Raw genomic sequence first — 20707 nt, 5'->3', positions numbered from 1 at the left:
GAGCATATGTGATGATGATTATGAAAAACTCAGCAGCTAACTTGGAGCTGTACCATGTCTTAAACTGAAAGGGAAGGATAGCAACACGTGTAAAATAATCAAAAGGCATTTAAGAAATGCAGTATCACATTGCATACTTGGCGTTAGGAGAATAAATTGCATAAGAGTTAACGGAATGAGTAGTATCATTAAGCAGGAGCTGCAAGAGAAAATGTTATGAAGAGTATATAAGGGGAAAAAAATCAGCAGTTTCAGCACAGAAAGAAGGGTGACTAGCATGGTAAGAAATGTAAAATGAGTGAGAGAAAATTATCCAAGCAGATCAGAGGAAATCCCAAATGATTCTTTTTTCTATATGTGAGCAAAAGGAAGAATGACTATGAAAAGATAGCGTTAATGAATGTTGATGTCAGGGAGGTGTGAGAAACAGAAGAAATAATTGGATTGCCAAGTAATCACTTGGAAAGGTATTATCCATATGGAACTATCTTATCCCCTTTCCACTCCCTTGGAATCTTGCCAGAGCTGAGACTTAGATTAAACAACTTCATCAGAGGCACTGTCAGTTCACTTGCACATTCCCGTAGCACATGGACAGACACTGATATTTTGCACATTGATTCACATTGCAAAATTTCAATTCACATTGATGTTTTGCAATATCAACGTGAATACAGTAGGTGAGCTACTGTATTTACATTGATTAAACTCGATTCACATTGACTACAATGCTCACATCAATGTCTGTCACCTCAGTAACTGCTAAGTCACCAGCTGGATGATATACTCTTGCAAAGTGATCACTTTAACTGAACTATTTCTTCTGCTTCTGTCACTTTCCTACCATCAGCACTGAGTAAAGTTATCTTTCCATAATCATTCTTTCCTCTTACTTGTTATGTAGCTAAAAAACTTTTGGATTTACTTTGGCCTGCTTAGCTAATTTTCTCCCAAAATCTGATTTAGCCTTTCTTACAATACCTGTTACCCTTCTTGCTTGTGCTTTATACTATTCATATGCATGCTGATCAGCTTGTTGTTTATATTCCTTCCACAATGTTTTTTTTTTTTTTTTGTAGCTCCTGCTTTATATTGCTAGTCATCAACTTAATCCCTACTCCATTTATCCTCCTAACCCAGGGTATGTATGTACTCTTATAATGCCTCACTCAAACAATTCTTGACCACTTCCCATGCACTACTGACATTCATTCCATATAGTGTATGCCATGGTGCTGCTCCAAGTTGCCTCCTAAGTTTGTCATAATCGCCGGCTTTGTAATTCTGCATAAAACTTTTCTTGACTGAAATGTCCACATGTTGAGCAACCTCCCAGGACAAGGCTACATGGTCACTTTCCCAGATCAGAGATAGAGTTGCTACTGCAGTTATAAGATAAATATACTGATGCTATTACCAGATCCAACACTCTCAAATCTCTGGTGCCTTCCATATCATGCGCTGTTTCAGGTAAATATCCCTTAGTAACTGTATAAATTTAATTTCCATTTTTTCATGTGCACTTTCCTCCTCCTAATCTATATCACCATAGTTGAAGTCTCCCATGATAATTGCTTGTCCTGCACTCATTGTGATAATCTGTTGATGCATGTCACCCATCTTTTCTTCTGGATCCCCCAGGTTTAATAGTAGCAACCAGTAATATATTTTGTCTTATTGATCTCTATCTCACACCAGATAACCTCAAATGAACCACTTACATCAAAATCTACAATCCTCCTTAACTTCTATTTTTGTTGGTTGAGGCTATCATCAATAATGCCCCTCCTCCTGCCCTATTTCTTCTATCTTCTCTGAAAATACAATATACATTACATTCTATCTCTGTAACTACATCATTCTCTCACAACATGTCTGGCTGATGCCAAGTCGAGCTGACCAATGCTAAAAACTCCTCTCCTTTATTTCTGATACTTTGGGCATTTGTGGATGTGCATTTCAACATCTCCTTGGGTCCACAGTTACCTTTACATAATGTCATTACTTGCCCATTGAGATTCGAAACATGGCAAACTGCACCCAGCTCTTCATGATCATTCTTGCACTCATCTATTTCAGGGGTAGCTAGAGATATGCTTGATTGTACCCCTGCCCCTAATATCTCTAGGTTCCTTGGTTTTGCACTTCCAACCTCTCACTGAACAACACTTTCTCCAAGCACCTAAACTCCCAAACCATTTAAGTGCAATCCATTAGGCATATACAGGCGTCTATCAAATTCACTCCACACATCTATAAATTGCACACCATTCCTCCTGCACAATCTTCTCATTGACCCATTAGCAATCATGATCCTTCTCAATTTTATCCTATCATACTGAGGCAGAAGGCTCACAATCTTTACTTTCATACTCTTTATATCTGCTTCTTCTATGAACTTTTTCATTGCATATTTCATATTAATAATTACAGCAAAATTGGTAGCCTAATCAATAATTTAAACAAGTCTTTGTTATATTAAAGCTAAGATCCTAGATTACTACAGTTTTAATTATAATTACTACAGTTGTAATTATAATTAACTCTCAGAACAAAAGGTTATGTGGGTAGAATATGTGCCATCTTGGGATATTTAGATTACCATTACTTTAAGATTAGGGTGGTTGATAAGAATTTCGCAGGCCTCTTTAAATTTGTGCTCATACCACATTTTAGTATAATGTAAAGAATAGGTGCCTTTTCAGTCAATTCTATGTAGAGTATTCAGGACATGATCAGATAGGCCAGATGTAGTTATTAAATTTAATGTGCTGTTTATTCGGATAGGAATTGTGCATCCTGTTATCAAAGGAGGTCACAAGTGCAATTCTACAGGACTCAGTACTGGGATCTTTGCTGTTTAACATTTATGTCTACAATAAAGTCACTGGATTGCAGAGAGACATTCTGCTATTTACAGGTGATGTGAAGCTTGGAAGGGTTATTAGTAATAATATTAATGTGGTAGTCCTTCAGGAAGATCTCCACCATCTTTAGTCACCTCAAGGCCATCTACAATGAACAACGGCAGAATGATATCAATAGGAACATATAACTGCAGATCTCTCCGGGATGATGATAGATTTGAAGAACTGATGAAGGAATTGGACCACATAAAATGGGACATTGTGGGCCTATCAGAGATAAGAAGGAAAGAAGAAAAAACTTTCATACAATTAAAAGATGGACATCTATTCTACCACTATGAATGTGAAAGAAACTCAACTGGTGGTGTAGGAGGATTCCTAATAAATGAACCACTCAAGGACAATGTCCTGTTTGTTAATAAAATATCAAGAATAGTTGAACTAAGTCTCTTAATAAATAAAATATACCAACTGAAAATTATACAAATATATGCACCAATCATGGACCATCCAGATGAAGAGATAGAAGTTTTCTATCAGACATTAGAATCCACATTAAATTATTCTAAAGAATTCTATAGTTATAATGGGCAACTTTAATGCCAAGATTGGAATCTGAGATGACCATCTGAACTCCATCGGTAATTTGGATTTGGACAGAAGAATGAAAGAGGAGAAAGACATTGAATTCGCAGAAGAAAATAACCTTTTTATTATAAACAGCTTTTTGAAGAAGAAAATTAACCGAAAATAGACAAACCTATAATGAAATAGTCTTTATCTTCTCCAACAAAAGACATAATAAATAATACCTAAGTGCTCAATAGATTCAATAAAGGAAGTGACACAGACTAGTTAGAGCAAAAGTAAGGATCAACAAAAAATGGGAACGGAATAAGCTCATAAGAGAAAAGTCCAATTTAGTGAATCTACAAAACCTCTATTACAATAAAAACTGTTATAGAAAATCACTCAAAAATGAACTGAAGAAATTAAACATAGCCACTACCATTGATGATGCTAATGAAATCTTAACAAAATCTCTCTTGAAATGTGCACTAGAAATAGGAGGTGTAAAAAAGACACCAAAGAGAGGAAAAACTAAAACCGGAAACTTTAGATCTGATGAAGAAAAGAAGAAATTCAAATGTGACCACAATAGAATACTCGGAAATTTGTAACTCTACGAAAAAGGATGAAAAATGAAATTAGATCGTATAATACTAAGAAAACTAAAGAAACCGTAGAAAAAAATAGCATTACAAAGATCCTAAGATGAACATTATATGTTAGAACAAAGGAAATAGCTGCTGTAAGAGGAAAAAATGGTAAACTTATAAAAAAATAGAGAAGCAATAATCAAAAGAATTATACTGAACTTTATGAAAACACAGAACGAGACATCCAAGAATCAACTATGAATAACTTGAGTGAGGAAGAATACAATGTCCCTGAGATCTTACAAGGTGAAGCGGAAATGAAGAATGGAAAGGCCCCAAGAAAAGGTGGAATTATGGTAGGCTTCTTAAAACTAGGATGAAGTCCTATCATCAAACAGCTGATCAAACTCTTTAATAAATGGCTAAAAACAGAGAAACATTCCAAAAAATTGGAACAATTCACACCTAATAATAATTTTTAAAAAGGGAAATAAGGAAGAAATTAAAAACTACAGACCTATAAGCCTACTCTCCACCATATTATTATTATTATTATTCAGGCCTCCATGGAGTCAAAAGACTCATCGTTGGAGGTCCTTCCTAGAAACACAAAGTCTATCATACCACTCCTTGAACTCAATGACTGTTTTTGCTTTCACCACTCTATCAGACAATGCATTCCAAGGTTCAACCACCCTCCATGCAAAGAAACCAGTCCTCACCCTCTTCCTCTTGCAACTTCCAGGGATGGCCCCTTGTCATCGCTCCTTCCTGCTGTTCCACCAAGCGAAAGAACATCCCCAGTGTCAATCCTGTAACTACCTCTCAACAGTTTAAAAGTCTCGATCATATCACCTCTCCTTCTATTTACAAAGCTCTGCAGTCCATATCCCCTGAGCCAATCCTCATAACTAACATTGTACAGTCCTGAAACCATCTTTGTTATCCTCTGTACCCTTTCCACAGTTAATTTATCCCCTTCAAATCCTGGGGACCAAATTTGAGAACAATAGTCTAAGTGTGGTCTGATCAGGGTCTTATACAATGGAACGATAACTCTTATCTCTGCAGGTCAGTGTCCATCCCAGTATTACAGCAATCCTCTGGGTTACCTTCACCACCTTTGCAATGTTCCCTGAATTTCAGTTTTCTATTAATCATCACCCACAGATCTCGTCTCCCCTACTTCCTCCAGTACAGCTCTTCCAATTGAGTATAAAGTCTAAATATACAAGGTCTTCACAAAAATTAAAATTAAATAATAGAATAAAATCTAAACTTGAAAGAATGCAATCCTGTGAACAAGCTGGATTTAGAAATAATTACAATACTTGGGCCCATTTTCACACATTAAGACAACTTACTGGGAAAAAAAATCAATAAGTTGTCAATAGAGAAAGTCTTTAAAAGCCTTGATTGAGAAACAAAAGGAATAAACATAAATGGAGAAAGGCTGCATCATCTGAAATTTGCAGATGATGATGATGATTAATAGCAGATAATCTTGAAGATTTGGAAGAAAGGCTAAATCAGCTAAATGAAGCCTCCAGAGTAATTGGATTAAAAATAAATAGAGAAAAAACAAAAAATAATAATGAATAAATACATAAACCAAAAAACTGTCAAAGTTGAAAATCATGAAATAGAACAAGTACCTCGTATATTTAGGCCAGCTGATATCTCTTCAGGGCTGACAAAGAAAAGCAATTGAATGAAAAATTCATCTTAGATGGATGGCTTATGGGAAATTGAGAGAGATATTCAGAAGTGACATCCCTATGAGTCTAAAAAGGAAAGCTTACAACCTATGCATACTTCCTGTCCTAACATATGGAGGAGAGACATGGACTTTAACAGAAGTCCTAAACAAAAAGCTGAGAACAACACAACATCGAATGGAGAGAAGTATGCTAAAAATAACATTAAGAGATAGGAAGACAAATACCTGGATAAGATCTCAAACTGGTGTCACCAATATTGTAAAATACATTAAACTGGCTAAGTGGAGATGGGCAGGCCATATTGCCAGATGCAGTGACGGAAGATGGACTAGAAAAACAACAGAGTGGAGACCAATGGATAGAGCAAGAAGAGGAAGACCAAGAAGAAGATGGAAGGATGATTTGGAACAAGTTGCAGGAGTGAGATGGAATGGGAGAGGCAGAAAAACCGAATGGCCTGGAAAAGCATGGGGGAGACGTTCATCCAGCAGTGGACAGAGCCAAAAGGCTGAAGAAGAAGAAGGTGATCCATCAGGAAGATTTGAATAAGCTGGGTAGGTGGATGAATGAATATGGATATCCGTTTAATGCAACTTTTTTTTTATGCAACTCCCACCCATAAAAGGATCGAAAATTTATAGCATATTAGCATTGTGGATGGAGATAAGGATTTTTTCTATTCATTTTTTATTCATTTTATCTAGTCCAAAAATCCTACAAAACACACCTACAATAAGCAGGGTGGTAGTTTGTTGCTTTATTGCTCAAACTGGGCAATGAAGTTCATCTATCACCTAAAGGTAATCACATGTCCATGCCCACAGTGGGATTCAAGCTCATAGACCACCTAAATGTAAAGCTTGAAATTTAGTAGCCACTGATGGGAGGCTGCATATCCTATTGGTGGAACTATAGTAGATGAAGTGGAAACAAATGATTTTGGAGTGATGGCAATACAAATTTGAAGTTTAGGAGACATATTGTGAAGGTGGTGAAAATAATTCAGAAGAGTGCTGCAATACTGAGAAGGACAATCAGCAGAAATATAAGTGGCAATTCCATTGTATAAAGCCCTGATCAGACCAAATATGTATTACTTTGCTTAGATTTGGTCACCAGGATTTGAAGGAGATGAAGTAACTTTGGAAAGGGTACAGAGTTGGATAACAAAAATGATAATAGGACCAATATAATTTTTGTAATCCTTATCTAAAATAAATGATATCAAGTTATGAGGACAGACCAAGAACATGCAAACTGCAGTTTGGTGTATAGATTACAAAGAGATGATATGACAGAGAAACTGTTGAGAGACATTTACAAGACTGAAATTGCAAAAGGATGTAATGAGTGGAGATGGTGACTTTTTTACAGCATACTATCTTAATTTTTTTTTAACAGCCTTGCAAAAATGATCCAAGGTGATAATCCCACATCATCTACTGGACCAGTTCTGATCAACATTAATAGTCAGGAATGTGTAAAGAGATTTGCAGATGACATTATTATGGAAGAAGAAGAAAGAGAACTATAAAAAACACTGAAACTGTTAAATGAGGAAGGATGTAAAAAAAAAAAAAACAAAAGGATGTAATGAGTGGAGATGGTGACTTTTGTACAGCACACTATCTTAATTTTTTTTTAACAGCCTTGCAAAAATGATCCAAAATGATTCAATGGAAGAAGAAGAAGAAAGAGAACTACAAAAATCACTGAAACTGTTAAATGAGGAAGGAAAGAGATTTGGACTTGTTATGAACTTGGAAAAAACAAAGACAATGGTATTTGGTGAAAGATATAAGTGGATGGAATTGATATAGAAAATGTAGAACATTTCACATATTTGAGAAGTAAAATGACATATGATTTGGACTGTGAAAAAGAAATAAAGATCAGGATTGCAAAGGGAAGAACAAATCTAAATGCTATGGATAACATCTGGAAAAGAAAAGTGATTAACCTGCAAACAAAACTAAGAGTGCTGGAAACATGTATCTTTAGTGGTGTACTATGGACCTGAAATGTGGGTAATAAATAAGAATCAAGAAAACCTATTTTGGCATTTGAAAGAACTTGTTACAGGAAGATTCTAAGAATAGGACGGGTACAGAAAATCACAAACGAAGAGCCCTATCAGAAGATACAACCAAAGGAGAATCTAATCCAGAAGATTATAAAATGGAAGCTGCAATTATTTGGATACATCTGCAGAATGAGTGGGGACCAGAAGATAAAGGCATTCATGTTTGGTATTATGGATGGTGTAAACAGAAGAGGTAGACCATACGGAAAATGAATACACGACATAAAAGACTGGTGTGGAATGGATGTAAAGAAACTACGACACTGGACAAAGAAAGGTAGAAGAAGATAGTGAAGGAGGCATCGGACACCAATGGGCAGTGAGTCCACGGTTTGTGATGATGATGAATTTACACATTCATCATCATCACTAGAAGAATAAAACAAAAGGAAGATAACTTCCATATACAGATGGCTTCATTAGAAATGACTTAGAAAATATGATCAGAACTGATCAGATCAAATTGGACTTAATAATACATGCTTGCTTCTTGAAATAGATTCCTGGAAATTATGCTACAGCATTTTTATAATGATCTCAAACAGAAAGGTTTAACCTACAATAAGCCAATTTTATAAATAAAGTGAAGGTTGGAAAGAAAGAAGAAAATGATGAACATCAAGCAGGTGAAAGAATTGATAGTGGTTGCAGGTACAAATGATTTGAAAGGAGACAAAATGGCTATGAGTGAGGATGTGAAGGAATTGCTTGAGGTAGCAAAAGAGAAGAGTGAGAGAGTTAGGATGATGAGTCTGTTGCTGCGGTATGACAGTGAAGAGTATAGGAAGAGGGCCATAATTGCAAATGACTTTATGAGTGATTTATGCAGGACGAGTGGTGTGGAATTTGTGGAAGTGTGGAGTGAGTTCGATGGGCGAAAGAATTTATATAAGATGGATGGTTTACATTTGAATGGATTTGGTGTACGGAGACTTGAAAAGGTGTTGTCGAATGTAGTGGAAGTGAATGTGCAGAATCAGAGAAACTAGAGTTATTAAGGGGGGGGAGTAGATATGCAGACTTTAGGGAGACAGTTGAGTGTATGAATGTGTGTAATATGCCCAAGTGAAATACGAAAGACTACGAATCATTAGGAAGTGTTTGCATTAGGCAATGGTTGACTGTATGAATTGCAGAAGCCCATTTGTTCTACAAATGGGCTTCTGCAATTCATGTATACTAATGCCAGAAGTATTAGGAACAAGAAGGAAGAATTTTTGGCCTTGGTTGGCACTTCCAGGCCACAGGTTATTGGCATTAGTGAAACATGGCTGACAGGAGATGAAATAGCTAGTGGGATTGAATGTGAAGGGGTATGGTGTGTTCAGGAGTAACAGGGAGAATAAAATGGGGGAGGAGTGTTATTGATGATAGCTGATGAGCTACAGCTATCATCAATAATGGAGAATACAAGTGGAACTGCAGGATAGAGAAAAGAGCACATTTGAGGCTATTTGGTGTGAGACTGAAACTAGCAGAAAAATATATAGTTGGGTGCTGCTATAGACCAGGTGATGGAATAGATGGTGGAGATAGTATGCATAAGCAAATAGAAGAAATGAGTGGAAGGAGGGTAATTATTATAGGTGATTTCAACTATGGTAACATTGATTGGAAGGAGGAGATGACACATGGGAGGAAGGAATTGGATTTTATGCGATTATTAAGGGATAACAATCTGCAACAGCATGTAATAGAAAATACTAGGGGTCAGAGAGTGCTTGACCTAGTAATTCCATCTGAGAATTTGGCTGTAACGAATATGACCATGTTGCCACCAATTGGTGAGAGTGATCATAGGGTCTTGACTTGGGAGGTAGCTAAAGGTGTGGAATTTACAATTAAGACAGGATACAGGAATTATCCGGCTGGTAAGTATGACAAGCTTAGGAGTTTGATTGGTTCAGTGCCATGGCATGTAAAACTGCAAGGGCTAGATGTTGATAGTGCATGGGAGGCGGTTAGGAAGTGTTTGCATGAGGCAATGGCTGACTGTATACCTAGAGTCTGAATAATAAATCAAGTAGGGGTTAAATGGATGAATAACACCATTAAGCTTGAGCTGTAAAAAAAAACAACTATGGAGGGAATTTAAGGAGAAAGGTGACCAATATACCGTTAACGTGACCGGCAGGCACATGAACGGTATAAAGCGCAGGCCAGAAGGGTAACGAGTGTGGTAAGAAAAGCAAAAACAGATTATGAAAGAACATTAGCCATGCAGGCTAAAGAGAATCCCAAACAGTTTTTTCGATATGTTGCAAGTAAAAGAAAAAATGAATATGGTAGAATGATTTTAAAGAATGCCGATGGTAGAGAGGTAACGGAATCAGTTGATATAGTGGAATTACTGAGCGAGCCCTTTGCTAGAATATATCATCCAGGTGGTGACATTGCAGGAATGAATGAACTAATGTGGTGAATAAAGTGGAGGTGAGTAGTCCATTACAAAACCGCAATGTCAATACATCTGTGGGATTGGGTGGTATACCAGCTTGTGTCGTACGTGAAGTGGTTAAAGCATTGTCAGTGCCGTTGACCATTTTGTTTAATTTGAATCTCGGGTCTGGGTTAGTCCCGAGGGGGTGAAAAGAAGGGAAAATAGTTCCACTGCATAAAGGAGGTTCCAAGACTGCTGTTGTAAATTATCGACCAATTAGCATCAGGAATCGTTGTCAAGGTCTTGGAGAAATTAGTCAAGAGAAAAATACAGGATTGGATAGATGAAAATGGGATACTGTATGGGAGACAACATGGTTTTGTGAAAGGTAGATCATGCCTCAGTAACTTGCTCACGTTTTATAACACAGTGACGGCTGAACTGGATAAGGGTAATGGTTTACAGTGATTCTACTGAACCTTGCTAAGGCCTTTGACAGGATACCACATAGAATTCTAATCAGTAAACTGCAGCATATGAGGATGGATATAGGATTGGTGAGATGGATAGGATGGAGAGATATCAGAGAGTGGTTAATTCAGGAGTAGGGTCCAAAAGACAGCTTGTGACTAGTGGTGTGCTGCAGGGTTCTGTTCTTGGACCACTACTTTTCAATTTGTTCATTAACGATATAGGAAACGATCTGAGAGGAAGTGTTCACTTGTTTGCTGATGATGCAAAGTTGGGTAGAGCAATAGTGAGTGCACAGGATGTCAAAATTTTGCAAGATGATTTGGATAGTTTGGAGGACTGGGCTAAGGAAAATGGATGTCGATTTAATGTGGCAAAGTAAGGTTATGCATTTTGGGGTGAAAAGATTAGCAGCAGTATATCACATTGGTGGAACCATACTCCAGGAGATGGATGAGGCTAGGGATTTGGGAGTGTTGGTGGATAGGGAGTTGAAGTTTAGGGGGCAAATCGCAAAAGTGGCTAAATCAACTCATCAAATCACTTGGTTGCTGAAAAATACTTTAACAAGCAGAGACAAACAAGTTATTGTTCCTCTGTATCGAGCCTTGATAAGATCCCATCTAGACTACTGTGCCTAGATATGGGCACCAGGGTTTCTTCTTGATGGGGAGGAGGTGGAGAGGATCCAGAGACGAGTGACCAAGATGATAGCAGTTCTATGGAATGAACTTTATGAGAACAGGTTAAAGATTTGTGGGTTGCAAAAATTGATTGATAGGCAGAAAAGGGGTGATATGATTGAGACATTGAAATTACTGAAGGGTTTCTATAAGATTAATTCAGAAGATATTTTCGAGAATAGGACTGGTAGTGGGAGGACTAGGGGACATACATGGAAGCTGGGCAAGAATGTGGTTAGCAAGGGTGTCAGAGCTAGGTTTTTTACTTGGAGAGTGGTGAATGAGTGGAATAAGCTGCCAGAGTCTGTTGTGGATGCTATGACTGTGAATGAGTTCAAGACGAGGTATGATAGATACTGTGTGAATGTCAAATAGTTGTTCTTGACATGATGTTAGGGCCTCCCTCGATGAGTCTGTTGACTCCTTGGAGTTGCCCGAAATAATAATAATAATAATGAAAAAAATAAATAATCAGATTTGAATATCAACTTATGTACTGAGGGAGGGATGAAGAGGTTTATATCATTAACAATTAATATTGTGCAATATACATTATATAAGAATTATACAAATATTACAAAAGTCCACAAACTTATTATGGAAAATCTCGCCTGTCCATATTATTATTATTATTGTTGTGACACCTCCAGGGAGTCCAAAGACTCATTGAGGCAGAGCACCTACTCTACAACTCTCCTTCTCCATCAACTACAATGAATCGCAACTACTTTCATCTTCTACACCAATGCCATCTACCACTGATCACTACCACTAGTATTTTCACAGACAATCACAAACACATGCTCATGGTAGGATTCGAACCTGCAGCCTTTTGGCTGGAAAGCGGATACACTAACAACTCAGGCCAGCATAACATGTCCATTTCAGATGGTGGAACAAATGGAATCCTTCCATTTGTTCCACCATCAGAAAAATCTCTCATATCCATCCAAGTAAGTACCTCTCAACAGTTAAACATCTCAATCATATCATCCGTTTGCCTTCTATTTGCCAAACTCTGTAGATCATGACTTCAATATGCTCATGCTCATAGCTATCACTCCAGTATTGAAATCATGTTTGTCAACTGCAATAAGTTTTTTTTTTTAATATTTATCCCAACACACGAGAGGTACAAGAACCTATAGCACATCAAATGCTGTGCAGATGAGGGCTGAGAAAGAAGAAACCTATTCACATTCTTCTTAAAGAGCTGCAGGTTGAAATTGTTGGGAAACACATAAGGAAGAATGTTCAAGAGGACAGAGGTAGATGGAATAGATGAGGAAGAGGATAAGCAGGTTTGATGAGTTTGTAGTTGTACTGTAAAGGGATGTTGGACAGCAACTGCTCTTGTTTTAATAGACCTAACAGCAAATGGAGGAATAATGTTTACCAATTCAGTTGGTGACCACAGAAGCAGCTGTAGAAGAGACACAGAGCTGAAACACTTCATCTGTAAGATAGAGGTTGAAGTGAGCCTGTGAGGAAAGAGTCATCTATTAAACAAATTGCTTTCCTCTGGAGAACATCAAGATTTTAAGGCAGTTTTAGGTGCACCACCCCAAATGTGTGTACATGCCAAGGATGGGTGGATTTGCGATTTATATAAGATTAGTAACTGGGTGGTTGTAAAATAGATTCTTGAGCAGTATCCCCATTCATATGTCTGCCTTTCTAACTTATTCAGATCATCCTCCTAAAAAGCCACCAAATCAGTACTACACTTAATAACCATAAGTTTGCATCATCTGCAAATTGAGTATTTCCCTGAATGAAATATTAATAAAGTATTCATTAAAACAGCTCAACACTATCGTATGCTTTGGTCACTCGACAAACCTGTTTCATCTAGCAAGACTATTTATCCAAATCATTCCTTCTCTTGCTGGTCACATAATGAAAGAACTGTCCCTTAAATGTAGAGCCAGTCTCCTCTAATTTTTTTCTCTGTACTAATCACCTCTCTCATAATCTTTATATTTGATTTAATAAAATATAAAGACAGAGAAAGGTTTACAGTGTCTGGTGTCATTCATTATATTATAATGAATGATACTAGACACTAATGCTGAACAATAATTTGGATATTTTTAAAATCTTTTGTTTATCCATAATCTGCAAGTCATTTTAATTGTTATGCAATATATCACTTTCCTCTATCCAAACTATATTGTCATAATTGAAATCACCCACTTTTCAAGCTCATCTGTCTGCATGTTTCCTGCTAATCACCCTCTACATATCCTGGCCTATAGCAACACCTGACTACATATCTGGTCCTGCCCACCTCCAAAGTTATAATTTTCTAGTAATATACATAAAAGAAGAATGTGCCACAGAAATTTGGGAGGAAAAATTACAGGAAAAGGTAGTTTGTTGAGTTTGGAGTTAAACTGATAGTATAATATCAGTTTAACTCCAAAAGTTAAACTGATATTATACTATATTATGATATTATATTATGAAAAACAAACCTTTCTAGTAATATACATTTTACTTTAAAATGTATAAAAGAAGAATGTGCCACAGAAATTTGGGAGGAAAAATTACAGGAAAAGGTAGTTTGTTGAGTTTGGAGTTAAACTGATAGTATAAGATCAGTTTAACTCCAAAAGTTAAACTGATATTATACTATATTATGATATTATATTATGAAAAACAAACCTTTCCTAGGTTTGTTTTTCTAAATGAAAAACAAACCTAGGAAATTATAAATGGCAACTTATTTTGCCTACAAAAATCCTTAGAAGTATGTGTAGACAATACATTAATTACAAGTTGAATGTGTGACAGTAATGCAATTTCTTGATCAACTAATAACTTTCTTCTGAATTGAGCTGATTTAATTTTTTTTCTTTTTTTTTTTTGGGCAGGGGGGGGGGGATTCACTGCACAGATATAAGTGGATATGGTTAGGAAATTTTAGATATGCCTGGATATCTTGAAAATTAAAGAAAAACTTGAAACCACTTAATTTAAGATTTAACTTTAAGCTAGGCTGCCAGCTATGAAAATACATAAATCTGGTCAATATTAATAGCTATTAAAAAATAAAATAAAAACCAAGATTACTGAATATGTCCTCTAGCAATATTCGACACCTATTTATGAATATGCAAGAGAATTGGCATTGCCTCTGATGAAGTTGTTCAAATCTAAATCTCAGCTCTGGCAGGGTTCCAAGGGAGTGGAAAGAGAGTAAGATAGTAACATTGCATAATGTTAGCTCCAAGACAGAGGTAGCAAATTACAGACCAATTAATATATCAGAGTAGTTGTTAAAGTATTAGAAAAGTTGGTGAAAGGTAAATTACAATAGTGGGTGGGCAGGGATGCAATACTCTTAGTGGGCAGCAAGGATTTGTAAAGGATATGTCCTGTATTAATAACTTATTCACATTTTATAATAAAGTGACAGCAGATGTGAATAAAGATAATGGTTACACCATGATACTGCTTGACTTTACCAAGGCATTTGACAGAATACCAGTTGGAAAACTATTACAAAAACTGGAGAGGATGGGAATGGATATGAGACTAGTAGCATGGATAAGGATTGTCTGACAGACACCAGAGAGTAGTATATGGTAAAGTGGAGTCTAGCTAAAGAATGATGGTGACTAGTGGAGTACCTCAGGGTTTGGTACTAGAGCCACTACTCTTTAATTTGTATGTCAACGACATAGGGAAAGATTTAAGAGCAGATATTCAGTCGTTTACTGTGATGCAAAACTAGAGAGCCATAGTTGATAAAGGTGATGTAAATATCCTGCAGGATGATTTAAATAAATTGGCATTGTGGGCAAAGGATAGCGATTGTCAATTTAATGGTGCAAAACATAAGGTTATGCACTTCTGGTTGAAAAGGTTGCATATGGTGTATCATATTGATGATTTGCAGGAAATTGATGAGGCTAGTGACTTGGGGACAAAGGGTTGAAGTTCAGAGGAAATACTGAAAAGTTGGTAAAATAGCTCAACAAATTGCTTGGATGTTGAAAAACACACTAACAAAAAAAATAAAGAAGTTATTATCCTTCTTTATAAGGCTATGATTCGGCCACATCTTGACTACTGTGCACAGATTTGGTCACCTGGGTTTCTTGGGAACCAGACGGTGGTCAAAAGGATTCAAAGATGAGCGCCCATATGGTAACAGGTCTGTGGAATATTCCCTACAGATGATAGGTTGAAGGTTTGTGGGTTACAAAGTTTAGTTGATATGCGGAAAAGGGGGGGGGGGGAAGACACAATAGAAACTTTTAAGAGATTAAAGGGGTTTTTAAAATTCATGCAAGTGAAAATTTTCAATATATGACAAAGAGTCAGAGAACTAGGGCCATCCATGGAAGTTGTGTAGGTGTGTGGTCCAGATTTTTTGCATAGAGAGTGAGTGGAATGGATTGTCAGAATTCCCTGACCGTAAATGGATTCAAGGAGAGAAATGATAGGATATGTGTGTATGATGGTTGATTTGGGTCTCCTGCAATGAGTCTCCAGACTCCATGGAGATACCATAAAATAATAATAATTTGTTCCTCAATGAAGAGATAAGCCTCAAGAGCTAGCTTTTTTTTTTTGTTTTGTTTAAAAGGGCATAAAAATACATATATCTGTGATTTTGGAACCCATCAGTCCACATGATATATAAGTTTTAATTCTGTGAACAGTCAAACACATCAACGTTCTGCTACCAAATACTGTAATGCTGAACAATAATTTCAATCGAAATGGCCCTCTAGATCAAATGTTCAAAATAAAAAGAAGAGAGATCAAATGTTCACCAAACTAAAACAATATGATACAGCTTCTGAAAGTTCATGCAAACTTATGAAACACGAAAATAAAATAGCGGTACGAACTCATTCAGTAGTCTATTCAAGAAAATGATAATAGATGGTTTTTCAGTAGGAGCGTTCGTCGATGAGATTAGAATTAAAAGGTATAAAGATCTACTTCCAAAATCGGATGACTGTGTATATTCGTTAAATGCTTGATGACTTTTAAATCGGACAATACATATTCATTATATATATGTATGTACACCTTCAAAAGCCAAAATTATCTCTTGCACATGTTGTTATTTCATTAATATAATTATAAAATTTCTCAACTTACTTTACAGGGATCACTTATTAATTTTACTGAAAACGTCAGTGTGTAATCCAATGATGAGACATTTCGATAGAAGACAGTAATTACTACTACCCAGTTTCTTAAAATGTTATCCTTTCCCCAAAAACATTGATGGAAAAAGAAAAGAATAAGATCTGAAAAAACAGTAAGGACAACAAACTGCTACACTTAATTGAAAACACACACTGAAAAGTGAATTGAATCATGTGACTAGAAACGTAGAAAATCCACTTCCTTCTATCGCGCGCATTTACATTTAATGATCAAAACACTAACTACGAGCATGCATTTATACCTAACCTCGATACCGTTTGGCTCACATGCACTTATTTCATAGGAGCCTATCGTATTAGTAAACGGCAAGACAAATATAAGAAGGGCAACGTCGCCTATCGACAAATTTGAACGCAGAATCAAAGTGCAAGTTAAAAGACATTTAAAAAGTAGGAGAATAAGTATTTATCCTTCCAAATATCACAAGTATTTTGCGGGGGCTGAAGCGGAAGGTGATAAAACAACACCCGTGGTTTAGGCACTCTTTAAACAACTTCTAGATACTCATCACTGTAATTTTTGTTCTCAGTGTTATTGTATATTTTGAGGATTATATACTGACGATTTCTATACTACTTTTTTATATTTATCCTAATATTGACATCTTTCAGGATTTTTTTTCCCCAGCAATCCTATACATGAGAGGTTGGAACTCCATAACATATTATTGCTGAGTGTAGACAAGGATAAAGGAAAAACCGACATTTTTCTTCAAAAACTGAAGGTTGGAAATGTTCTTATTCCAGAAAATAGAGGCAGACAAGAAGCCGGTTCAGTGGGTTTGTGTTTAGACTGTAAAAACATAAACGAGCAATGTCGTTTGACCCAAACTGCCCCTACTTTAATAGACTTAGTAAAAAATGAAACAAAGATGGATGCAAATTCCGTGGGATATCACCTATGGAAATACATGTAGAAAACAAATAAACAATCTATCAAATAGCTGTTGAAGTGAATCAGTGAGAAAAAGATAACCAATTACTGAAGTACTCTCTTGTGGAAGGTATCAAGTATGTTTAGGGTGGTTAGTGTACTTATCCATAACAGGACTATTGTTAGGGTATGTTCCACCCCTAAATTCAAGAAAATATAAAATAAAAAGAAAGCGGTGCTTTTATGGCCGAGATACAATTTTTCCGCACTTCAAACTTTCCGCTTCGAGGCATTGCCTTAATTGCTTAGAGAATTAGGATAGGCTGATCCTTAACATGAGAACAGCATTTTAAGGTTGTACTTTACAGTTTGTACAGCGTTGGTAACTGAATGGGCAAAAAGTAATGTCTTGAATGAAAAGGATGCCTGGTCTTTTAGAAGGCAAGGAAGTTACTCATATGGTGCATTCTTGTCATGAAAGCTAGAAACTAGCAGCTCAAGACCAGTGATCTGAATGTCATCAAGGGTCATAGAAGACGAATTGACATATTGTAAGAAATATACACTCTCTACAAATAATTATCTGGAAACCCCTGTTATTTGAAGGTTATGGACATTCCAGGTTTGTTAATAACATAAAAACTGGTATACAGACAGTATAAAGCAATATTTCATCATAGCAGTTGAATACAAGTGGTATGGTAACACGACGTGAACTCAGTAACTTCAAGAAAGGTGTCATGATGGGCGGTCACATTGGTGGCATGGCTATATGTGCCATTGCCACTCAACTGGTGCATCCAAATTCAACAGCTGGTGATGTGATCGACAAATGGAGACGTTCTGGCATCACTAGTGCAGGAAAACACCCAGGGCAGCCGCCGAAAATGACTGACAGGGACCAGAGGGTGTTAAAAGGGGTGGGACATAAAAGCCGGCTACAATCAGCACACAGACCATCTACGAGGGCGGTCTGAAAAGTTTGGTGAATGGTCCGATATCTCAACGGCACATGGGCCAGGTGCGCGCATGCACATGACTATCCAGAGACACGTCGAGAAGCACCATCTAGCGTGGAGTACACGTGACCGTCAGGGTAAACTCGCTGCAGGCAGTCGAACGTAGTCACTGTGAGAGGTAGGGTCACAGTGCAATAGAGCAACGAGTGAACATCAAGTTCTGCTACAAGTCGAGGAAAACAGAGACGCATGAAAAGTTGGTGCAAGTGTAGGGGACGGAAGCCGTGAGCAGAAAATGTGTTTACGACTGGTTCAAACGCTTTCGCCACGGGAAGGAAACGACTGAGGATGAGCCACGTTCGGGTCGTCCGTCGGCAAACAGAATCCCAGACATGATCGAACAAGTGCGACAAATGCTGGGCACGAGATCAGCGACTGACTCCACGATTGCTGGCGGAGGAACTGGGCATTAGAAAGGACACGGTGTGCACTATCGTCCGGGAAGAGTTAGGTAAGCGGAAGATCTGTTCCCGGTTTGTGCTGCACAAGCTGACAGACTAACAGAAAGCAAAACGGATGGAAACCTCTGGAGATTTTATTACTATGTGTGACCAGGATCCATTCTTTCTGCAAATCATCGTCACAAGAGATGAGACCTGGTGCTACCAGTTCGATCCGGAATCCAAGAACGTGTGACAGCGGTTCTGCGATGGATTCCTAAAGGGGCCTTTGCTGACAGTTTCCAGAAACATTATGAGCAGAAATCCCACAGGTATTGGCCATTATTATTTGCTTTGCTCTTTTCTCCAAATTTTCCCGAAATATTTTTGTATGTCTGACAAAGATTTCCTACCAGGTTATTTAGTTCCACAATAAATACCAAATTTTCCTTTTTCATTATGTCAGTTGTTTCTCTAAAGCCTCAAAAAATTCCTCCACTTCTATCTTCTGTGGGATCGTAGGCACAAATAAGTCTCATTCTCCAGTTCCCCATTCCTATACTTGCCCACATCACTCTACTTGAGACTGCCTGTCATTAAAGAAGATTAACTTCGTATTTAGTGTTGAATACTATGGCTACTCCTTCTTTTCCTTGCTTGTCATTTCCTGAATATAATATTTTGTATTTATTGGTCAGAAAGATCTCACCAGTTTTTGCCTTTTTTGTTCCAGTCACCCCTATTACGTCGATCTGGTACTTATCTAATTCCTCAGCTAGCTCCATTTCTTTGCCATTCAAGTTTCTCACGTTGATAGTGCCGATCTTGAACTCTTGATGTTGAATTGGGGTGGGTTTTACGGTTTGTTCCAATAGCTGACCTTTTACCCTGGTTCCCTGGCGAAAACAACGGAGCTTTGTTTAACCGGAGCGACGCCCCAGCGGGCATGAAATTCTGTCATGTTCTACCATCATCTGATATTTTGCTTTAAGCCAATAAATATACAAATTGGTCAGCTATGTCCCAATTTGTCAGCCCATCCTCGTTCGTCCAAATAGATAATACCACGAGAAGGTGAGGATTAGACATTAGTTCAGAAGCCCTGATCAGTTTTCCGCATTCCTTTAAAGGCTATGTGGTGGTCTCCTCTTAGTTATATAACTTTCATCATTAAGCACCCCTTAGATCATCAAAAATATCAAAATAAATCTTTATCCTATTTTTCTCAAAAGAAAACAAAAAATCCATTCCTATTTACTTCCCCAAGCAGATTAAATGAAGCTCTTCTGCCTTAACATCTCATCTTTTGGAAGTTGGTAGATGCATCTCCACAATATGTCCACTATTCACCTAACAGAACATAATTTTTAAAAACAGTTAACTAATGCACACAATCTTTGCAAATCCTGGAAATATAAAGTATATTGTCAGCAGAGTTCAGTTACTGGTATGAAAGTAAAAAATTGTAACATATTCTACTTGTGAATTTTTACATTAACATTAAGCAGGTCACATGTAAACACTCCCAAGAAGCGATTTTTATGTTTATACCGCAATGAGGAGATCGTAAAACATTGTATAAATGGATGTAATAATTTGCCTCTAGAGCCACCTATGAACAGTGTCTCATGTAAAAATTTGGAAATCTTATCTGTTTCTTGCAATAACTTATTTCAGCTTCAAAGTTAGCCTTTTAAAAAATATTTTTGCAATCTTTCAGGAATTTTTTTCGTTCAACAAAAACTTTAATTATAATAAGTTTGAGTATACTTATTCCAATTAATGTATGAGGGTGGCCTGAAATGTTCTCGGCCTCAATCATAAATGGCAATACTATCAGCAAGATTTTTTTTCTTCTAAGTTGGTGCATCTGCCAT

The 20707-nt window shown here is 37.0% G+C and overlaps 1 protein-coding gene across 3 annotated transcripts in view; it reads right to left on the bottom strand.

The window, feature by feature from the left end:
• The window catches only part of LOC150109024 (protein tweety-like), a 322889-nt gene extending 305941 nt beyond the window's left edge, over nt 1-16948 (bottom strand). For all 3 annotated transcript variants that reach the window (XM_090411409.1, XM_090411402.1, XM_090411414.1), the window contains exon 1: nt 16487-16948. The gene's annotated coding sequence lies outside the window, so the exon portion shown is untranslated. The remainder of the gene's footprint in view (nt 1-16486) is intronic.
• Between the last annotated feature and the right edge of the window lie 3759 nt (nt 16949-20707).

The sequence above is a fragment of the Typopeltis vanoorti genome, chromosome 2 (genome assembly GCF_054136105.1).
Source record: "Typopeltis vanoorti isolate ZY-2024b chromosome 2, IOZ_Tvanoo_1.0, whole genome shotgun sequence".
NCBI classification, from domain to species: domain Eukaryota; kingdom Metazoa; phylum Arthropoda; class Arachnida; order Uropygi; family Thelyphonidae; genus Typopeltis; species Typopeltis vanoorti.
Note: the sequence above shows the minus strand (reverse complement) of the source record. Positions and strands in the feature narration are given on the sequence as shown.